The 23,010-nt window shown below is 41.8% G+C and overlaps 1 pseudogene; it reads right to left on the bottom strand.

Annotated features, from left to right (window-relative positions):
- Positions 1-20,462: 20,462 nt before the first annotated feature.
- On the bottom strand, positions 20,463-20,816 carry LOC100598814 (annotated as a pseudogene).
- Positions 20,817-23,010: the final 2,194 nt, after the last annotated feature.

The following is a 23,010-nucleotide window of genomic DNA, read 5'->3' as shown; positions in this document are numbered from 1 at the left end:
CAAAGAGCCGGGGACTCCCGTCCTTCACTCAGCTCTCTACTGCTACCCTAGACATGACAGGTTGAAAACACTAGGCCCCAATTGCTTTTGCCCTGGCTTGCTTATAGGACAGATGTTGCTCACTGGAAGAGGTAAGCCAAGAAAACTAGGTGCTACTGCCCCTGTCCAGCATGCTGCTCATAAAACAAGGGTGTCATTTTGAAAGAAGTGTGCCACTGTCCCCACCCCCAGCTCCGGAGCAGTGGTACACAGGTTTTGCCCAGGGAGAGCAGGCCATAAGAAGAGAGAGCTCTGGCTGGGCACGATGGCTTATGCCAGCACTCCTAGCACTTTGGGAGGCTGAAGCAGGCAGATTGCTTGACCTTAGGAGTTCAAGCCCAGCCTGGGCAACATGGCAAAACCCTGCCTCTACAAAAAATACAAAAAAAAAAAGCTGGGTGTGGTGGTGCGTGCCTGTAGTCTCAGCTATTTGAGGAGCTGAGGTGGGAGGATTGCTTGAGCCCAGGAGGTCAAGGCTGAAGTGAGCTGAAATCACACCACTGCACCCCATCCCAGGTGACAAAGTGAGACCTTGACTCTAAATAAATAAGAGAGAGAAAGAGCATGAGCTCTGAGCTATCTCTAAATAAATTGACTTTATCTTAAGAAAAATGTGAGCAAGTTGATGCCTGAGGGCTCTCTGGAAAACAATGGAAGTTAAGGTGATAAGCAATTAAGAGATAGCCCCAGGGGAGCTATGAGCTAACACAGGTCAGCTGATTTACCAAAGAGACAAGGGGAGGGATGGGGGAGAAAGCTAAGATCTTTCCTGGGGTTGGAACAAACCTCAAAGACTAGCCTCAAAAACCACTCCTGCAAATAGGCCCAGATTTAATTGGATCCAACTGTAATTTATGCTGCAGGACATCCGGGACATTATCAAAAACAATAGAGCAATCAACATGCAATTAGTGGAGCCTAACAGTTGGATGTGATACCAACAGAGGCGGACAGCTTAACAGAGAGATCAGGGAAAGACACAAAGAAAGCCTTGCTAAAATCACTGTCACTTCTGGGTGACTGTGCAAATGTCCAAGACCATGTCCTCTGAAGATCAACTTCAGAGGCTTCACTGTGGAGACAATAGACTTTCTTGAAATAGCCCTGCCATGTCACTAAAAAATAAGAAAACAACAAAAAGTAGCTCTATAGGTTTGCAGGGAAGAATCAGTATATAGCATTCTTAAAATATATTATTCAATAGTCTAGTTTTCAACAAAAAAATTGCAAGATATGCAAAGAATCAGGAAACTGTGACTCACACACAGAGGGGAAAAAAAGCCGACAACCAAAACTGCCTGTGAGAAGGCCCATATGTCAGACTTGACAAAGACTTCAAACTAGTTATTATAAATATGTTCAAAGAACTAAAGGAAACTATGCTTAAAGAAGTAAAGAATAATATGATGACAATCTCATCAAATAGAGACTATCAATAAAGATATATATATCAACCAATAATTTGGTTGTTACACATTTTAACTCAAGAATTTTCATTTGGTTCTTTACATGCATATGTGTATATATATATATATACATATACACACACACACATACACATATATATTTATTTAAATACATAAATTTATATTACACATAATGCAGCATATGCAAAGATGTATATATGTAATATCAGTTTATGTATTTACATAAATGTATATATATGTACATATACATATATGTATGTATGTTTGTATGTAAATAATGAACCAAATCAAAATTCTAGAGTTGAAATGTAAAACACCAAGGTGAAAAATGTATTAGAGGGCCTCAAGAGTAGATTTGGCAGAATAAAGAATCAGCAAACTTGAAGATAGATCAATAGAGATAAGGCAGCCTGAAGAGTGGAGAAGAAAAAAAATGAAAATAATGAATATGAACAGATTATTAGAGAAATGTTGGACATCATTAAATCCACCAAAATATGCATGATTGGAGTACCAGAATAAAAGGAGAGAGAGAGAAAGTAATAGAAGAAACACATTTAAAAACTTATGGCTTAAAAGTTCCCAAATTTGATGTAAAACATTAATCTTGAAAAACAACCTGGCCAGAGAATAACACATTTGGAGGACTCACATCCCTATTTCAAAACTTAATACAAAGCTATAGTAATCAAGACTGTGTGATACTGGCATATGGATAGACATACAGATCAATAGAATTTAAATGAGAGTCCAGAAATAAACTCTCATATTTATAGTCAATTGATTTTTAGCAAGGGTGCCAAGACAATTCAGTTGGGGGAAAGGCAGTCTTTTCAACAAATCGTGCTGGTACAACTGTAAAGCCTCATGCAATACAATGAAGTTGGATCCTTTCTTACTTCATACACAGAAATGTACTTAGTATGGATCATGGAGCTAAATGTGAAAGATAAAACTATAAAATTCTTAGAAGAAAATATAGGAGTAAATCTTTGTGACCTTGCATTATGCTAAGCCTTCTTAGATTGATGCCAGAAGTACAAGTGACAAAGTAAATGATAAATTGGACTTCATCAATATTAAAATTTTGGGCTTCAATGGACATCATTAGATTGGATAAAATATTTCTAATTTGACATCCACAGAATTGATATTTATAAATCATATATATGGTAAATGACTTGTATTTATTAGATATCGACAGAGTCTCTTGGTCACCCAGGCTGGAGTGCAGTGGCATGATCATAACTCACTGCAGCCTCTACTCCTGGGTTCAAGTGATCCTTTTGCCTCAGCCTCCTGAGTAGCTGGGACTACAGGCACACACCACCATGACTAGCTAATTTAAAAAAAAATTTTGTACAGACAGGGTCTCCCTGTGTTGCCCAGGCTGGTCTTGAACTCCTGTTCTCAAGTGATCTTTCTGCTTCAGCCTCCCAAAACACTGGGATTACAGGTATGAGCCACTGAGCCTGGCCAGTGATTTCTTTTGAATAATGTCTTTCTCTCAATGCTGCTGATATGACAGCAGCAACATTAATTAGTTTCCTTGTACTCTCTTCTTGACACACTTAAAGACTCATCTATCCCATGAAGCTTTTTTTTTCTTTTCAAGCAATTCTATGTTACATTAGAATATCTTCTTGCAGAGAGGTTACAAGATCCTATATTATTGTTTGATACTTTTTATGTATTGAATTTGATGATATTAATGTCTGCATATCAACTACATCACTTTTTATTATTATTATTATACTTTAAGTTCTGGGATACATGTGCAGAATGTTCAGGTTTTTTACATAGGTATACATGTACCATGGTGGTTTGCTGCACCCATCAACCTGTCATCTACAATAGGTATTTCTCCTAATGCTATCCCTCCACTAGCCCCCAACCTCCTGACAGGCCCCGGTGTGTGATGTTCCCCTCCCTGCGTCCATGTGTTCTCGTTGTTTAACTCCCACTTATGAGTGACAGCATGTGGTGTTTGGTTTTCAGTTTCTGTGTTAGTTTGATGAGAATGATGGTTTGCAGCTTCATCCATGTCCCTGCAAAGGACATGAACTCATTCATTTTATGGCTGCATACTATTCCATGGTGTATACGTGCCACATTTTCTTTATCCGGTCTATCATTGATGGGCATTTGGGTTGGTTCCAAGTCTTTGCTATTGTGTATAGGGCTGCAATACATACAAATGTACATGTGTCTTTATAGTTGAATGATTTATAATCCTTTGGGTATATACCCAGTAATGGGATTGCTGAGTCAAATGGTATTTCTGGTTCTAGATCCTTGAGAAATCGCCACACTGTCTTCCACAATGGTTGAACTAATTTACACTCCCACCAACAGTGTAAAAGCGTTCCTGTTTCTCCACATCCTCTCCAGCATCTGTTGTTTCCTGACTTTTTAATGATCACCATTCTAACTGGCATGAGATGGTATCTCATTGTGGTTTTGATTTGCATTTCTCTAATGACCAGTGGTGATGAGCTTTTTTTCATATGTTTGTTGGCTGCATAAATGTCTTCTTTTGAGAAGTGTCTGTTCATATCTTTCACCCACTTTTTGATGGAGTTTTTTTCTTTTTCTTGTAAATTTGTTTAAGTTCCTTGTAGATTCTGGATATTAGCCCTTTGTCAGATGGATAGATTGCAAAAATTTTCTCCCATTCTGTAGGTTGACTGTTTACTCTGATGATAGTTTATTTGCTGTGCAGAAGCTCTTTAGTTTAATTAGATCCCATTTGTCAATTTTGGCTATTGTTGCAATTGCTTTTGGTGTTTTAGTCATAAAGTCTTTGCCCATGCCTATGTCCTGAATGGTATTGCCCAGGTTTTCTTCTAGGGTTTTAATGGTTTTAGGTCTTATGTTTAACCCTTTAATCCATCTTGAATTAATTTTTGTATAAAGTGTAAGGACGGGATCCAGCTTCAGTTTTCTGCATATGGTTAGCCAATTTTCCCAACACCATTTATTAAATAGGGAATCCTTTCCCTGTTGCTTGTTTTTGTAAGGTTTGTCAAATATTAGATGGTTGTAGATGTGTGGTGTTATTTCTGAGGCCTCTGTTCTGTTCCATTGGTCTATATATCTGTTTTGGTACTAGTACCATGCTGTTTTGGTTACTGTAGCCTTGTTGTATAGTTTGAAGTCAGGTGGCATAATGCCTCCAGCTTTGGTCTTTTTGCTTAGGATTGTCTTGACAATGCGGGCTCTTTTTTCATTTCATATGAAATTTACAGTATTTTTTCTAATTCTGTGAAGAAAGTCAATGGTACCTTGATGAAAATAGCAATGAATCTATAAATTACTTTGGACAGGGCCAGGCGCGATGGCTTATGCCTGTAATCCCAGCACTTTTGGAGGCCAAGGTGGGTGGATCACCTGAGGTCAGGAGTTCGAGACCAGCCTGACCAACATGGAGACTTCGTCTCTACTAAAAATTAGCCAGGTGTGGTGGTACATGCCTGTAATCCCAGCTACTCGGGAGACTGAGGCAGGAGAATTGCTTGAAACTGGGAGGCAGAGGTTGTGGTGAGCCAAGATTGCGCCATTGCACTCTAGCCTGGGCAACAAGAGCGAAACTCCATCTCAAAAAAAAAAAAATTACTTGGGGCAGTATGGCCATTTTCACAATATTGATTCTTTCTACCCATGAGCATGGTATGTTTTTCCATTTGTTTGTGTCCTCTCTTATTCCCTTGAGCAGTGGTTTGTAGTTCTCCTTGAAGAGGTCCTTCATGTCCCTTGTAAGTTGTATTCCTAGGTAATTTATTCTCTTTGTAGCAATTGTGAATGGGAATTCACTCAGGATTTGGCTCTCTGTTTGTCTCTTGTTGGTGTATAGGAATGTTTGTGATTTTTGCACATTGATTTCGTATCCTGAGACTTTGCTGAAGTTGCTTATCGGCTTAAGGAGATTTGGGGCTGAGACGATGGGGTTTTCTAAATATACAATCATGTCATCTACAGACAGAGACAATTTGACTTCCTGTCTTCCTATTTGAATATGCTTTATTTATTTCCATTGCCTGATTGCCCTGGACAGAACTTTCAATACTATTTAGAACTGGAGTGGTGAGAGAGGGCATCCTTGTCTTGTGCTGGTTTTCAAAGGGAATGCTTCCAGCTTTTGCCCATTCAGTATGATATTGGTTGTGGGTTTGTCATAAATAGCTCTTATTATTTTGAGATATGCTCCATCAATACCTAGTTTATTGAGTGTTTTTAGCATGAAGGGATGGAGAATTTTGTCGAAGGCCTTTTCTGTATCTATTGAGATAATCATGAAGTTTTTGTCATTGGTTCTGCTTATGTGATGGATTACATTTATTGATTTGCATATGTTGAACCAGCCTTGCATCCCAGGGATGAAGCTGACTTGATCGTGGTGGATAAGCTTTTTGATGTGCTATTGGATTCAGTTTGCCAGTATTTTACTGAGAATTTTCACATCAATGTTCATCAGGGATTTTGGGATGAAATTTTCTTTTTTTGTTGTGTCTCTGGCAGGTTTTGGTATCAGGATGATGTTGGCCTCATAAAATGACTTAGGGAGGAGTCCCTCTTTTTCTATTGTTTGGAATAGTTTCAGAAGGAATGGTACCAGCTCCTCTTTGTACCTCTGGTAGAATTCAGCTGTAAATCTGTCTGATCCTGGGCTTTTTTTGGTTGGTAGGCTATTAATTACTGCCTCAATTTCAGAACTTATTATTGGTCTATTCAGGGATTTGACTTCTTCCTGGTTTAGTCTTAGGAGGTTGTATGTGTCCAGGAATTTATCCATTCTTCCAAATTTTCTAGTTTATTTGCATAGAGGTGTTTATAGTATTCTCTGATGGTAGTTTGTATTTATGTGGGATGGGTGGTGATATCCCCTTTATCATTTTTTATTGTGTCTATTTGATTCTTCTCTCTTTTCTTCTTTATTAGTCTGGCTAGTTGTCTATTTTGTTAATCTTTTCAAAAAACCAGCTCGTGGATTCATGGATTTTTTTGAAGGGTTTTTTCATGTCTCTACCTCCTTCAGTTCTGCTCTGATCTTAGTTATTTCTTGTCTTCTGCTACCTTTTGAATTTGTTTGCTCTTGCTTCTCTCGTTCTTTTAATTGTGATGTTAGGGTGTCAATTTTAGATCTTTCCTGCTTTCTCTTGTGGGTATTTAATGCTATAAATTTCCCTCTACACACTGCTTTGAATGTGTCCCAGAGATTCTGGTAGGTTGTGTCTTTGTTCTCATTGGTTTCAAAGAACATCTTTATTTCTGCCTTCATTTTGTTATTTACCCAGTACTCATTCAGGAGCAGGTTGTTAGTTTCCATGTAGTTGTGCAGTTTTGAATGAGTTTCCTAATCCTGAGTTGTAATTTGATTGCACTGTGGTCAGAGAGACTGTTTGTTAAGATTTCCGTTCTTTTGCATTTGCTGAGGAGTGTTTTACTTCCAATTATGTGGTCAGTTTTAGAATAAGTGCAATGTGGCACTGAGCAGAATGTATGTTCTGTTGATTTGGGGTGGAGAGTTCTGTAGATGTCCATTAGGTCTGCTTGGTGCAGAGCTGAGTTCAAGTCCTGAATATCCTTGTTAATTTTCTGTCTCTTTGATCTGTCTACTGTTGACGGTGGGCTGTTAAAGTCTCCCACTATTATTGTGTGGGAGTCTAAGTCTCTTTGTAGGTCTCTAAGAACTTGTTTTATGAATCTGGGTGCTCCCGTATTGGGTGCGTATATATTTAGGATAGTTAGCTCTTCTTGTTGCATTGATCCCTTTACCATTATGTAATGGCCTTGTCTCTTTTGATCTTTGTTGGTTTAAAGTCTGTTTTATCAGAGACTAGCATTGCAACCCCTGCTTTTTTTTTTTGCTTTCCATTTACTTGGTAAATATTCCTCCATCCCGTTATTTTGAGCCTATGTGTGTCTTTGCACTTGAGATGGGTCTCCTGAATACAGCATGCTGACAGGTCTTGACTCTTAATCCAATTTGCCAGTCTATGTCTTTTAATTGGGGCATTTAGCCGATTTACATTTAAGGCTAATATTGTTTTGTGTGAATTTGATTCTGTCATTATGATGCTAGCTGGTTACTTTGCACATTAGTTGATGCAGTTTCTTCATAGTGTTGATGGTATTTATGTTTTGGTATGTTTTTGCAGTGGCTTCTACCAGTTTTTCCTTTCCGTATTTAGTGCTTCCTTCAGGAGCTCTTGTAAGGCAGGCTTGGTGAAGACAAAATCCCTCAGCATTTGCTTATCTGTAAAGGATTTTATTTCTCCTTCACTTATGAAGCTTAGTTTGGCTGGATATGAAAATCTGGGTTGAAAAATTCTTTTCTTTAAGAATGCTGAATATTGGCCCCCACTCTCTTCTGGCTTGTAGGGTTTCTGCAGAAAGATCCACTGTTAGTCTGGTGGGCTTCCCATTGTGGGTAACCTGACCTTTCTCTCTGGCTGCCCTTAACATTTTTTCCTTCATTTCAACCTTGGTGAATCTGATGATTATGTGTCTTGGGGTTGATCTTGTTGAGGAGTATCTTAGTGGTATTCTCTGTATCTCCTGAATTTGAATGTTGGCCTGTCTTGCTAGGTTGGGGAAGTTCTCCTGGATAATATCCTGAAGCGTGTTTTCCAACTTGGTTCCATTCTCCCTATCACTTTCCAGGCACACCAATCAATCATAGGTTTGGTATTTTCACATAGTCCCATATTTCTTGGAGAAGTTCATTCCTTTTCATTTTTTTTTTCTCTAATGTTGTCTTCATGCTTTATTTCATCAAGTTGATCTCAAGCTCTGATATCTTTTCTTCTGCTTGATTGATTTGGCTATTGATACTTGTGTATGCTTCACAAAGTTCTCATGTTGTGTTTTTCAGCTCCTTCAGGTTATTTATGTTTTTCTCTAAACTGGTTATTCTAGTTAGCAGTTTCTGTAACCTTTCATCAAGATTCTTAGCTTCCTTGCATTGGGTTAGAATATGCTCCTTTAGGGGGTGGAGCCAAGATGGCCAAATAGGAACAGCTCCGGTCTACAGCTCCCAGCGTGAGCAACACAGAAAACGGGTGATTTCTGCATTTCTATCTGAGGTACCAGGTTCATCTCACTAGGGAGTGCCAAACAGTGGGTGCAGGACAGTCGGTGCAGCGCACCATGCATGAGCCATAGCAGGGCGAGGCATTGCCTCACTTGGGAGGTGCAAGGGGTCAGGGAGTTCCCTTTCCTAGTCAAAGAAAGGGGTGACAGAGGTCACCTGGAAAATCGGGTCACTCCAACCCTAATACCGCGCTTTTCCAAGGTGCTTGGAAAACGGCACACCAGGAGATTGTGTCCCGCACCTGGCTCAGAGGGTCCTATGCCCACGAGTCTCACTGATTGCTAGCACAGCAGTCTGAGATCAAACTGCAAGGCAGCAGCGAGGCTGGGGGAGGGGCGCCCGCCATTGCCTAGGCTTGCTTAGCTAAACAAAGCAGCCAGGAAGCTCGAACTGGGTGGAGCCCACCACAGCTCAAGGCGGCCTGCCTGCCTCTGTAGGCTCCACCTCTGGGGGCAGGGCACAGACAAACAAAAAGTCAGCAGTAACCTCTGCAGACTTAAATGTCCCTGTCTGACAGCTTTGAAGCGAGTAGTGGTTCTCCCAGCACGCAGCTAGAGATCTGAGAACGGGCAGACTGCCTCCTCAAGTGGGTCCCTCACCCCCGAGCAGCCTAACTGGGAGGCACCCCCCGAGTAGGGACAGACTGACACCTCACTTGGCCAGGTACTCCTCTGAGACAAAACTTCCAGAGGAACGATCAGACAGCTAAATTTGCGGTTCATGAAAATCCGCTGTTCTGCAGCCACCGCTGCTGACACCCAGCCAAACAGGGTCTGGAGTGGACCTCTAGCAAACTCCAGCAGACCTGCAGCTGAGGGTCCTGTCTGTTAGAAGGAAAACTAACAAATAGAAAGGACACCCACACCAAAAACCCATCTGTACACCACCATCATCAAAGACCAAAAGTATTAAAAACTACAAAGATGGGGAGAAAACAGAGCAGAAAAACTGGAAACTCTAAAAAGCAGAGCACCTCTCCTCCTCCAAAGGAACGCACTTCCTCACCAGCAACGGAACAAAGCTTTGACGAGTTGAGAGAATAAGGCTTCAGACGATCAAACTACTCTGAGCTACAGGAGGAAATTCAAACCAATGGCGAAGAAGTTAAAAACTTTGAAAAAAAAATTAGATGAATGTATAACTAAAATAACCAATGCAGAGAAGTGCTTGAAGGAGCTGATGGAGCTGAAAGCCAAGTTTTGAGAACTACGTGAAGAATGCAGAAGCCTCAGTAGCCATTGTGATCAACTGGAAGAAAGAGTATCAGTGATGGAAGATGAAAAGAATGAAATGAAGCGAGAAGGGAAGTTTAGAGAAAAAAGAACAAAAAGAAATGAACAAAGCCTCCAAGAAATATGGGACTATGTGAAAAGACCAAACCTGTGTCTGAATCGTGTACCTGAAAGTGACGGGGAGAATGGAACCAAATTGGAAAACACTCTGCAAGATATTATCCAGGAGAACTTCCCCAATCTAGCAAGGCAGGCCAACATTCAGATTCAGGAAATACAGAGAACGCCACAAAGATACTCCTCGAGAAGAGCAACTCCAAGACACATAATTGTCAGATTCACCAAAGTTGAAATGAAGGAAAAAATGTTAAGGGCGGCCAGAGAGAAAGGTCACGTTACCCACAAAGGGAAGCCCATCAGACTAACAGTGGATCTCTCTAGAGAAACCCTACAAGCCAGAAGACAGTGGGGGCCAATATTCAACATTCTTAAAGAAAAGAATTTTCAACCCAGAATTTTATATCCAGCCAAACTAAGCTTCATAAGTGAAGGAGAAATAAAACTCTTTACAAATAAGCAAATGCTGAGAGATTTTGTGACCACCAGGCCTGCCCTAAAAGAACTCCTGAAGGAAGCACTAAACATGGAAAGGAAAAACCGGTACCAGCCACTGCAAAAATATTCCAAATTGTAAAGACCATCGAGGCTAGGAAGAAACTGCATCAACTAACGAGCAAAATAACCAGCTAATATCATAATGACAGGATCAAATTCACACATAATAATATTAACTTTAAATGTAAATGGGCTAAATGCTCCAACTAAAAGACACAGACTGGCAAATTGGATAAGGAGTCAAAACCCATCAGTGTGCTGTATTCAGGAAACCCATCTCACATGCAGGGACACACATAGTCTCAAAATAAAGGGATGGAGGAAGATCTACCAAGCAAATGGAAAACAAAAAAAAGGCAGGGGTTGCAATCCTAGTCCCTGATAAAGTAGACTTTAAACCAACAAAGATCAAAAGAGACAAAGAAGGCCATTACATAATGGTAAAGGGATCAATTCAACAAGAAGAGCTAACTATCCTAAATATATATGCACCCAGACTGATAAAGCAAGTCCTGAGTGACCTACAAAGAGACTTAAACTCCCACACAATAATAATGGGAGATTTTAACACCCCACTGCCAACATTAGACAGATCAATGAGACAGAAAGTTAATAAGGATACCCAGGAATTGAACTTAGCTCTGCACCAAGCAGACCTAATAGACATCTACAGAACTCTCCACCCCAAATCAACAGAATATACATTTTTTTCAGCACCACACCACACCTATTCCAATATTGACCACATAGTTGGAAGTAAAGCTCTCCTCAGCAAATGTAAAAGAACAGAAATTATAACAAACTGTCTCTCAGACCACAGTGCAATCAAACTAGAACTCAGGATTAAGAAACTCGCTCAAAACCACTCAACTACATGGAAACTGAACAACCTGCTCCTGAATGACTACTGGGTACATAACGAAATGAAGGCAGAAATAAAGATGTTCTTTGAAACCAACGAGAACAAAGACACAACATACCAGAATCTCTGGGGACACATTCAAAGCAGTATGTAGAGGGAAATTTATAGCACTAAATGCCCACAAGAGAAAGCAGGAAAGATCCAAAATTGACACCCTAACATCACAATTAAAAGAACTAGAAAAGCAAGAGCAAACACATTCAAAAGCTAGCAGAAGGCTAGAAATAACTAAAATCAGAGCAGAACTGAAGGAAATAGAGACACAAAAAACCCTTCCAAAAATTAATGAATCCAGGAGCTGGTTTTTTGAAAAGATCAACAAAATTGATAGACCGCTAGCAAGACTAATAAAGAAGAAAAGAGAGAAGAATCAAATAGACGCAATAAAAAATGATAAAGGGGATATCACCACCGATCCCACAGAAATACAATCTACCATCAGAGAATACTACAAACACCTCTACCCAAATAAACTAGAAAATCTAGAAGAAATGGATAAATTCCTTGACAAATACACCCTCCCAAGACTAAACCAGGAAGAAGTTGAATCTCTGAATAGACCAATAACAGGCTCTGAAATTGTGGCAATAATCAATAGCTTACCAACCAAGAAGAGTCCAGGACCTGATGGATTCACAGCCGAATTCTACCAGAGGTACAAGGAGGAACTGGTACCATTCCTTCTGAAACTATTGCAATCAATAGAAAAAGAGGGAATCCTCCCTAACACATTTAATGAGGCCAGCATCGTCCTGATACCAAAGCCTGGCAGAGACACAACCAAAAAACAGAGTTTCAGACCAATATCCTTGATGAGCATTGATGCAAAAATCCTCAATAAAATACTGGCAAACTGAATCCAGCAGCACATCAAAAAGCTTATCCACCATGATCAAGTGGGCTTCATCCCTGGGATGCAAGGCTCATTCAACATACGCAAATCAATAAATGTAATCCAGCATATAAACAGAACCAAAGACAAAAACCACATGATTATCTCAATAGATGCAGAAAAGGCCTTTGACAAAATTCAACAACCTTCATGCTAAAAACTCTCAATAAATTAGGTATTGATGGGCCGTATCTCAAAATAATAAGAGCTATCTATGATAAACCCACAGCCAATATCATACTGAATGGACAAAAACTGGAAGCATTCCCTTTGAAAACTGGCACAAGACAGAGATGCCCTCTCTCACCACTCCTATTCAACATAGTGTTGGAAGTTCTGGCCAGGGCAATCAGGCAGGAGAAGGAAATACAGGGTGTTCAATTAGGAAAAGAGGAAGTCAAATTGTCCCTGTTTGCAGATGACATGATTATATATCTAGAAAACCCCATTGTCTCAGCCCAAAATCTCCTTAAGCTGATTAGCAACTTCAGCAAAGTGTCAGGATACAAAATCAATGTACAAAAATCACAAGCATTCTTGTACACCAATCACAGACAAACAGAGAGCCAAATCATGAGTGAACTACCATTCGCAATTGCTTCAAAGAGAATCAAATACCTAGGAATCCAACTTACAAGGGATGTGAAGGACCTCTTCAAGGAGAACTACAAACCACTGCTCAATGAAATAAAAGAGGATACAAACAAATGGAAGAACATTCCATGCTCATGGGTTGGAAGAATCAATATCATGAAAATGGCCATACTGCCCACGGTAATTTATAGATTCAATGCCATCCCCATCAAGCTACCAATGACTTTCTTCACAGAATTGGAAAAAACTACTTTAAAGTTCACATGGAACCAAAAAAGAGCCTGCATCGCCAAGTCAATCCTAAGCCAAAAGAACAAAGCCGGAGGCATCACGCTACCTGACTTCAAACTATACTGCAAGGCTACAGTAACCAAAACAGCATGGTACTGGTACCAAAACAGGGACATAGATCAATGGAACAGAACAGATCCCTCAGCAATAATGCCACATATCTACAACTATCTGATCTTTGACAAACCTGACAAAAACAAGCAATGGGAAAAGGATTCCCTATTTAATAAATGGTGCTGGGAAAACTGGCTAGCCATATGTAGAAAGCTGAAACTGGATCCCTTCCTTACACCTTATACAAAAATTAATTCAAGATGGATTAAAGACTTACATGTTAGACCTAAAACCATAAAAACCCTAGAAGAAAACCTAGGCAATACCATTCAGGACATAGTCATGGGCAAGGACTTCATGTCTAAAACACCGAAAGCAGTGGCAACAAAAGCCAAAATTGACAAATGGGATCTAATTAAACTAAAGAGCTTCTGCACAGCAAAAGAAACTACCATCAGAGTGAACAGGCAACCTACAAAATGGGAGAAAATTTTCGTAAGCTACTCATCTGAGAAAGGGCTAATATCCAGAATCTACAGTGAACTCAAACAAATGTACAAGAAAAAAACAACCCCATCAAAAAGTGGGCGAAGGACATGAACAGACATTTCTCAAAAGAAGATATTTATGCAGCCAAAAAACACATGCAAAAATGCTCATCATCACTGGCCATCAGAGAATTGCAAATCAAAACCACAATGAGATAGCCTCTCACACCAGTTAGAATGGCCATCATTAAAAAGTCAGGAAACAACAGGTGCTGGAGAGGATGTGGAGAAATAGGAACACTTTTACACTGTTGGTGGGACTGTAAACTAGTTCAACCATTGTGGAAGTCAGTGTGGCGATTCCTCAGGGATCTAGAACTAGAAATACCATTTGACCCAGGCATCCCATTACTGGGTGTATACCCAAAGGACTATAAATCATGCTGCTATAAAGACACATGCACACGTATGTTTATTGCGGCACTATTCACAATAGCAAAGAGTTGGAACCAACCCAAATGTCCAACAATGATAGACTGGATTAAGAAAATGTGGCACATATACACCATGGAATACTATGCAGCCATAAATATGATGAGTTCGTGTCCTTTGTAGGGACATGGATGAAACTGGAAAACATCATTCTCAGTAAACTATCGCAAGGACAAAAAACCAAATACCGCATGTTCTCACTCATAGGTGGGAATTGAACAATGAGAACTCATGGACACAGGAAGGGGAACATCACATTCCGGGGACTGTTGTGGGGTGGGGGGTGGGGGGAGGAACAGCATTAGGAGATATACCTAATGCTAAATGACGAGTTAATGGGTGCAGGAAATCAACATGGCACATGGATACATATGTAACAAACCTGCACATTGTGCACATGTACCCTAAAACCTAAAGTATAATAAAAAAAAAATAATGATAATAATAAAAAAATATATATAAATGAAAAAAAAAGAAGGTGTGGCACATATACACCATGGAATACCATGCAGCCATAAAAAAGGATGAGTTCATGTCCTTTGTAGGGACATGGATGAAGCTAGAAACCATCATTCTCAGCAAACTATCGCAGGGACAAAAAAACCAAACACCGCATGTTCTCACTCATAGGTGGGAATTGAGCAACAAGAACACTTGGACACAGGAAGGGGAACATCACACACTGAGGCCTGTCATGGGGTGGGGGTAGGGAGGAGGGATAGCTTTAGGAGATATACCTAATGTAAATGATGAGTTAATGGGTACAGCACACCAATGTGGCACATGTATACATATGTAACAAACCTGCATATTGTGCACATGTACCCTAAATCTTTAATTTAAAAAGTGCCTACCTGTAAAAAAAAAAGAATATGCTCCTTTAGCTCAGAGGAGTTTGTTATTACCCACTTTCTGAAGCCTATTTCTGTGAGTTTGTCAAACTCATTCTCCATCCAATTTTTTTCCCTTGCTGGCGAGGAGTTGTGATCCTTTGGAGGAGAAGAGATATTCTGGTTTTTGGAATTTTCAGGATTTTTGTGCTGGTTTTTCCTCATGTTCGTGGATTTTTTTTTTTTTTTTTTTTGAGATGGAGTTTTGTTCTTGTTGTCTAGGCTGGAGTGAATGATGTGATCTCGGCTTGCTGCAACCTCTGCCTCCCAGGTTCAAGTGATTCACCTGCCTCAGCCTCCTGAGTAGCTGGGATTACAGGTGCCCACCACTATGCCCATCTAATTTTGTTGTATTTTTAGTAGAGACGGGGTTTCTCCATGTTGGTTGTTGGTCAGCCTGGTCTCGAACTCCTGACCTCAGGTGATCCACCTGATTTGGCCTTCCAAACTGCTGGGATTACAGGTGTGAGCCACCACGCCTGTCCTGTCTTCATGGATTTATCTACCTTTGATCTTTGATGCTGATGACCTTCGGATGGGGTTTTGTGTGGGCATCTTTTTTGTTGATGTTGATGTTATTGCTTTCTGTTTGTTAGTTTTTCTTTTAACAGTCAGGCATGTCTTCTGCAGGTCTGCTGGAGGTCCACTCCAGACCCTGTTTGCCTGGGTATTACCAGCAGAGTCTGCTGAACAGCAAAGATTGCTGCCTGCTCCTTCCACTGGAAGCTTCGTCCCAGAGGGGCACCTGACAGATGCCAGCCTGAGCTGTCCTGTATGAGGCATCTGTCGACCTCTGCTGGGAGATGTCTCCCAGTCAGGAGGTGTGGGGGTCAGGGACCCACCCACTTGAGGATGCAGTCTGTCCCTTAGCAGAGCTCAAGCACCATGCTAGGAGATCCACTGCTCTGTTCAGAGCCAGCAGACAGGAACATTTAAGTTTGCTGAAGCTGTGCCCACAGCCGCCCCTTCCCCCGGGTGCTCTGTTCCAGGGATATGGGGTTTTATCTATAGGCCCCTGACTGGGGCTGCTGCCTTTCTTTCAGAGATGTCTGGTCTGGAGAGGAGGAATCTAGAGAGGCAGTCTGGCTACAGTGGCTTTGGTGCACTGTGGTGGGTTCCACCCAGTTCGAACTTCCCAGCAGCTTTGTTTGCATAGTGAGGGGAAAACTGCCTACTTAAGTCTCAGTAATGGCAGACGCCCCTCCCCCCACCAAGCTCCAGCTTCCCAGGTGGACTTCAGACTGCTGTGCTGGCATTGAGAATTTCAAGCCAGTGGATCTTAGCTTGCTGGGCTCCATGGGGGTGAGATCCACTGATCAAGACCACTTGGTTTCCTGGCTTCAGCCCCCTTTCCAGGGGAGTGAACGGTTCTGTCTCGCTTGGGTTTCGGGTGCCACTGGGGTACAAAAAAAGCCTCCTACAGCGAGCTCAGTGTCTGCCCAAACGGTCCCCTAGTTTTGTGCTTAAAACCCAGGGTCCTGGTGGTGTAGGCACCCGAGGGAATCTCCTGGTCTGCGGGTTGTGAAAACCATGGGAAAACCATAGTATCTGGGCCAGATAGCACCGTCCCTCATGGCACAATCCCTCAAGGCTTCCCTTGGCTAGGGGAGGGAGTTCCCCAACCCCTTGCACTTCCCGGATGAGGCAGCGCCCCACCCTGCTTCTGCTTGCCCTCCGTGGGCTGCACCCCCTGTCTAACCAGTCCCAGTGGGATGAGCCAGGTACCTCAGTTGAAAATGCAGAAATCACTCGCCTTCTGCGCTGGTCTCACTGGGAGTGGCAGACTTGAGCTGTTCTTATTTGGTCATCTTGCCAGCACACACCCCCCCCTTTTTTCTTTTGAGACAGAGTCTCGTTCTGTCACCCAGGCTGGAGTGCAGTGGTACAGTCTTTGCTGCAACCTCCACCTCCTGAGTTCAACTGATTCTCCTGCCTTAGCCTCTTGAGTTGCTGGGACTAAAGATGCCCCCCACCACACCCAGCCAATTTTTTTTTTTTTTTTGAAACAGAGTCTCACTCTGTCACCTATGCTAGAGTGCAGTGGCATGATCTTAGCTCACTGCAACCTCTGCCTCCTGGGTTCAAGCAATTCTCCTCCCTCACCTCCTGAGTATATGGGACTAAAGGCACATGCCACCACACCCAGCTAATTTTTTGTATTTTTAGTAGAGACGGGGTTTCACTGTGTTAGCCAGGATGGTCCCAATCTCCTGACCTTGTCATCGCCCTCCTTGGCCTCCCAAAGTGCTGAGATTTCAGGTGTGAGCCGCTGCGCCCAGCTAATTTTTGTATTTTTACAAAATAAATGTTTTACACAGGGTTTCACCATGTTGGCCAGGCTGGTCTCAAACTCCTGACCTCAAATGATCCACTCACCTCGGCCTCCCAAAATGTTGGGATTACAGGCATGAGCCACTGCACCCGTCGTAACTGCAGCATTTTTAAATATGGGATACACAGGCACATCTGGTTTATTTGCTATGTGATCTGTATCTCTCTTTTGACTGCTACTTTAAAACTCTTTTGGAATTAAGCCCTTAGGGTACAGCTTTATATTCCTTATTACTATATTCTTGGAAAACTGCTTTGCATACAAATGCTTAATTTTAAATGAGTGATAATAAGTTCAATGTATTCTGCTACTGTAATATGTAGATTATGAAGAAGTTGGCACATGATTGGGCTGGGGTGGTAAAGAAAGTACTTGAAATAGTCAAAGGGAAAGATTTCATTTTTCTCAATTTAACCTGCTCACAGAAGGGCAATAAAAGCCTCATTATCTCATTTAGACAAGATCTATGGAGTCACAACCTGCATGATCCAGTCTCAGGATGGCTTATATTGGAAGAAGCACTGCTCAAACAGGCGTTTCAGTTTTACTCAGCGCTCTAAAAATTTGAAAGGCTCTAAGTCATAATTCACAGTTAATATTTAAATCCTCTGCCTTGGCCGGGTGTGGTGGCTCACACTTGTAATCCCAGCACTTTGGGAGGCTGAGGTAGGCAGATCACCTGAGGTTGGGAGTTTGAGACCAGCCTCACTAACATGGTGAAACCCCGTCTGTACTAAAAATACAAAAATTAGCCAGGCATAGTGGCACATGCCTGTAATCCCAGCTACTTGGGAGGCTGAGGCAGGAGAATCGCTTGAACCCAGGAGGTGGAGGTTGCAATAAGCCGAGATAGTGCCATTGCACTCCAGCCCGAGTGACAAGAGCGAGACTCATCTCAAAAAAAAAAAAAAAAAAATCTTCTGCCGGAAACACTTCTGCAGCGCCTTGTAAATGCCAGTGTCTTGCCCTCTCCCACCCTCTCACCTCTGCTTCTCCTTTGGCTGTGCCCTCTCTAGTGCATCTGATCTGACATGCACACCCCTTCCCTCCCTTCTCTTCCACGTTTCTGCAGCTGGCAGCGTAGGTAACGGAGGAAGAGCGCAACACCCAAGTGATTTTTGTCCAGACGTATTTCAGTCACATTAAATTTCTGAGGTTTCAGATTTTATCTTACTGTTTGTGTGTGGTGTGTGTGTTTAAAAATTAGGGTTTGTGAAAGAATTCTTGTAAAAGTATTCTTGTAAAAGTGTGCTATTTTCCTAGCAAGTTATCTTCTTTCTACGGACAGTGGCTGTATTTTCCTCACCAACGCCCCCTCATGCTGTTCCTCCTCCGCATGTGAGTTTGATCATTGCTGCATTATGGTTTTCTCTAGCACGTTTATTGGTAATGCATCCCTTTTTGAGAAAGAGGCCAGCCCCTCACCTCCCATTCCAGCTCCCCAACGTGGTCTACTGGCAGCAACACACAGACCCTCATGGAGGCACGGGGACAGCTGCTTCCTGACTTTGTTGTGGCTGCTCCAGGGCTTGTTCTGAGGTCACTGACTTTGTGGATTTTTGTTTGTTTGTTTGTTTGTTTGTTTTGAGACAGAATCTCGCTCTGTCACCCAGCCTGAAGTGCAGTGGTGTGATCTCCGCTCACTGCAATCTCCGCCTCCCAGGTTCAAGCAATTCTCCTGCCTCAGCTTCCCAAGTAGCTGGGATTACAGGCGTGCGTGACCACGCCCGGCTAATTTTTGTATTCTTTTTCTTTTTTTGAGATGGAATCTTGCTCTGTCGCCCAGGCTGAAGTGTAGTGGTGTTGCCTTGGCTCACTGCAACCTCTACTTCCTGGGTTCCAGTGATTCTCCTGCCTCAGGCTCCCGGGTAGCTGGGATTTCAGGGTGCATGACCACGCCCAGATAATTTTTGTATTTTTAGTAGAGAGGGGGTTTCACCATGTTGGCTAGACTGGTCTCAAACTCCTAACCTCAGGTGATCCACCCGCCTCAGCCTCCCAAAGTGCTGGGATTTCAGGTGTGAGCCACCACGCCCAGCTGAGGTCACTGACTTTGAATATGGGGCGTCCTTTCTTTATATGTTGCTTTCTGTCTGGCACGGAGTAGGAACACAGTAAAGATGATCTGGCTCCGCGTTTGTAGCCCGGAGGCAAAATTGCCATCCTTTTCTTTGTTGTATCAACAGCTGTCTTACAATGGCCGGGAAAGTAAGGAAGATGAAAGCTGCTTACTATCACACAATGGGTACCAAATTCCTATTTGGTCACTTTGGGAGGGAGTTCAAACCAAGTTCTCTGAGTCTGCTAACTTTGTTCTAAACCCAGTCTATTCTCCATTCAGGGTCACATTTGCCTCTATCCCAAAGAGTAAGTCTGCCACCCTCTTGGCTCAACTAAATTTCTTTAGGTACTGGAGAAGTTTACCTTCTTCAGAAAGAAATGGTTTCCTTCCTTTCATGGCAAACTGAGCTCACTCTCCATTTAAATACTAAGACATTGAGCCCCATGTTCATGAGAAGAGGTGGCCAATGCTACAAGGTCTCTGCCGGATTCTGCCTCCTGTCTTTTAAAAATTTGGTTGTTGTTAAAACCCAGAAGGACATGAAGAGTGCTTCCCACTGTCTATCCACAAAAGACACTGCACTGCTTCATTAGCATCGTGGCCATCAAACACAAACATAGCCAACCACTCGGATGATATCACAAAGTCCCATGGCGGACTGGACAGTGGAGAGCAATTCAGCACGGCATGCCATTTTTAAATACTGTGCTCTCAAAAATAAATATAGCCACTAAAGGGAAAACAGTATTAGGTTTAAATCGTGAGATAAAAATGTCTGTTATGTAAGGTTGTAGTGTTCATGCTCAGCCCTTTTCTCTCAGGACTCCTTTCCCAGTTCTTTTTCACTTCAAAGGAAAGTACCGTTTAAGAAAGAGGAAGGTATGACCTCAGAAGAGAGAGGAAACAGCAGCAACAGGGACCTCAGATTCTAGAGGTCTTCACAGGTGGGGTACAGGTGAATTTGTTGCCATTTAAAGGACTCATTTCTTGATACATTTTCTTTTTTTTTTCATTTGTATTACTCAAAAAAATTTCATATTTATTTAGCTTTCTCACTCTGTGCTTATGCCTTCAATACTTTCACAACGATTTTCTGCTCCTTGATAAGGAAAGCACACTTGATCCTGTCACGAACACATTTAGCACACATGGAACCACCATAGACCCTGCTGACATGTTTCTTTGTTTTGGACAATCTCATAAGAACTTTAGGTCTTACAGCACGAACCCCTCAAAGTCGGCCTGGGTACACACCACATGCAGATTTTGGTGCTTTCCCAACCTTCTTGGTATAAAGGTAAACAATTCTATTACCAGGGGTTCAGGACAGTCTAGTTTTGTTAGAAGCTGTATTGTAGGAAAGCCTATGTTGCTATGTCAAATGCTGGACCATTCTGGGTGCCTGCAGACAATGTCCCCCGACAAATTTTCTTCTAAACAATGGCTTCTGCAGAACTTGGACAGCTACAAAAGCCTCAATTGCTTGTGTTTGGCTAATCATTCACCATTTATTAAGTGTCCACATTGTACCAGGAACAGAGTTTAATTCTAAAATAAGCTTGAAACACATGACTAAAACTTCAATTCCTAGACAAATATAACCAAATTGCACCACCTGCTACATGTTATCCGATTTACTGATTGGACCGTATTTACTTTGAGTGGATGAGGCTTAATAGAAAACAGCTTGATCTTTTCCCTTCCCTATCCCCCAGGTTCCCTGGCAGGGACTGGAAATAGGGGGAAAGGAAGAGGATGCCAATTTAGAGCTGAGTCATGTCCAATGCTTAGGTGTGTAGTTTTGCTTATCATCTTACAAGTTTCCGGTCAGTTCCCAAACCCATTCCCTATTCAGCGATTCCAAAGCTGCATCACATTCCCAAGCATCTTGAAAGTCTTGCTCTCCCATGGCTCACCTGTTCTCAACAGATGGCTTGTCGCATACTGAGAATGTTGAGGCTATCAGCTGAGAACTTGTTTACTTTCCTCCTTCCCAGCCAACAGATTGACCTGCATTCAACCTCCCTCCTTCTCTGTAGTTTTAAGGCTCATCTCTCTACCAGTCTTATTGATCAGATCACCTTTCAGCTTCTCTGGAGTTAAATCACATCTTAAGATGGAGATTAGATTCTTTAGTCAGCCCATAGGCAAGAGTCACATATAGTCAGAATCACTCAGAAGTTTTCTTAAGTCACCCATAACAGTAGGTCAAACATAGCTTTAGGAATACAATACTGTAAAGTAATATGCAGGTGTGAGTATATCAAGTAGACAGTATTTATAGGTGTAAGGTATATATACTATATAATGTATACTATAATATATAGCATACAATTCCAAGGAGGATTATATTGAGAAAATAAATCAAGCTAGCTTTTTGTAACACTTGAGCAAATTTTAAATACTCCTTTTTTTTTTGAGATGGAGTCTCACTCTGTTGCCCAGGCTGGAGTGCAGTGGCGCCATCTCAGCTCACTACAACCTCTGCCTCCTGGTGGGTTCAAGCGATTCTTGTGCCTCAGGCTCCCTAGTAGCTGGGACTACAGGTACGCACCACCACACCCAGCTACTTTTTGGATTTTTTGACAGAGATGGGGTTTCAACATGTTGTCCAGGCTGAGAATATTCTTATTTCCCATTTGGTGTCATCACCTAAGTTTTTGTGGATAACTTTGTCAGTTTCTCCGTTGTCTTTAGTTAGTTCTTCAGTTTCTTTTACAAGATTGTAGTAAACCCTTCACCACCCACTAGTATGAACAATGCATTTCTCTTATTTGTCTATGGTTGGGGAACCCCTAAATCATCCATACCTTCTTCGGTAGGTTTCACTAAAAGTCTTCTATGTCTGCCTGTAGACAACCTCATTGAGGGCAGTTACCCATTGAATTTCCAGCATTATTTACATAGTTCTTTCTCTCTATCTCCCTCCTGCTCCATTAGATGATAAGACTTGGCTATGTCTAAGAGAAATCCAAAATAGCAGTGGCTTATATAAGAGATAACTTTATTTTTTTATCTTATAAAACAAATCCAGAATTAGGTGGTGCAGAGCTGTTTCGGTGGCTCCACGGTCACCAGGGACACGGTCTCCTTCTCCTTTTCTGTTCTGCCATCCTGGTTTGTGGCTTCCATCCTCGTGGCTACTGCAGCTCCAGCCACTGTGTCTACATTCCAGTCAGCAGGAGGAAGGAAGGTGGTGTTCAGGAAAATTACCCGAAACTTGGAAATAATGCAAAAGGATGACTTCATGTCCTGCCAATGTCGTACTAAAGCATTGTCCAGTTCCCCTAATGGTCATCTCGCTCTTGGGAAGTGAACTACTCTTTAGGTACTATTGATTAGAGTTCAGACTGGAGAGTTAGATGTTAACTTAGAAGAACTGATTAGATGCAGATGAAAACCTGCAGAGATGGTTTTCTAACCTTGCAGAACATTTGTCACTTTTGCATCTAACTTAGCATTGTTATTTCAGAGTTTTTGGTGTTTTTTGTTTGTTTGTTTCTACTGAACCTGCCTCGTCATCTTACTGGCTTCCCTCATCAATGATTAATTATACTTTGGGATGTGCTCAGATAATGTGTGGAAAT

The sequence above is a fragment of the Nomascus leucogenys genome, chromosome 16 (genome assembly GCF_006542625.1).
Source record: "Nomascus leucogenys isolate Asia chromosome 16, Asia_NLE_v1, whole genome shotgun sequence".
NCBI lineage: Eukaryota > Metazoa > Chordata > Mammalia > Primates > Hylobatidae > Nomascus > Nomascus leucogenys.
Note: the sequence above shows the minus strand (reverse complement) of the source record. Positions and strands in the feature narration are given on the sequence as shown.